The 742-nt window shown below is 40.4% G+C and overlaps 1 protein-coding gene across 1 annotated transcript in view; it reads left to right on the forward strand.

Annotated features, from left to right (window-relative positions):
- The window catches only part of LOC107681864 (gastrula zinc finger protein XlCGF57.1-like), an 83,620-nt gene that overhangs the window by 5,913 nt on the left and 76,965 nt on the right, over positions 1 to 742 (forward strand). The gene's annotated exons all lie outside the window — the stretch shown is intronic.

Genomic DNA, 742 nt, shown 5'->3' on the forward strand with positions numbered 1-742 from the left:
AGCAGCCATCAAGTGTTAGACAGTGTTCTAGGTTATTACATGCAGAGTTTTTAGGTCCTATAATTAACACCTCTGTGTTTTCAGAATTTAGCAGTAAGAAATTACTCATCATCCCGTTTTTTATATCGACTATGCATTCCGCTAGTTTTTCAAATTGGTATGTTTCGCCGGCCTGCGAAGAAATATAGAGCTGAGTATCATCAGCATAACAGTGAAAGCTAACACCGTGTTTCCTGAGGATATCTCCCAAGGGTAACATGTAAAGTGTGAAGAGTAACGGCCCTAGTAGCGCGCAAGTTTAGCGCGTGCACCACGACTTTGAAAAGCCATGATCAATGGCGCTCCGAAATTACGATTCACCATGGCAACAGCACCCGACAAAAAGACTTCCGCATACTACGGCATGTCATTTTAGCTCTAAATCAATGTTATCAACGGTGAAAACTGGCAGAAAGGTAATTTATTGAACTTATATTCATTTTCATGGTATCCCACGGGTGAGCCTTGAGGTACTCCATACTACACTTGTGATTGATATGATACCTCTTCATTCACTGCTACTAATTGATGGCGGTCATATACAGTAAGTACGATTTGAACCATGCTAATGCACTTCGATTAATACCAACAAAGTTTTCTAGTCTATGCAAAAGAATGTTGTGGTTAATAGTGTCGAATGCAGCGCTAAGATCCAATAGCACTAATAGAGAGATACAACCACAATCAGATGATAAGAGCCGGT

This window comes from Sinocyclocheilus anshuiensis, unplaced genomic scaffold (genome assembly GCF_001515605.1).
Source record: "Sinocyclocheilus anshuiensis isolate Anshui unplaced genomic scaffold, SAMN03320099.WGS_v1.1 scaffold1973, whole genome shotgun sequence".
Taxonomy (NCBI): domain Eukaryota; kingdom Metazoa; phylum Chordata; class Actinopteri; order Cypriniformes; family Cyprinidae; genus Sinocyclocheilus; species Sinocyclocheilus anshuiensis.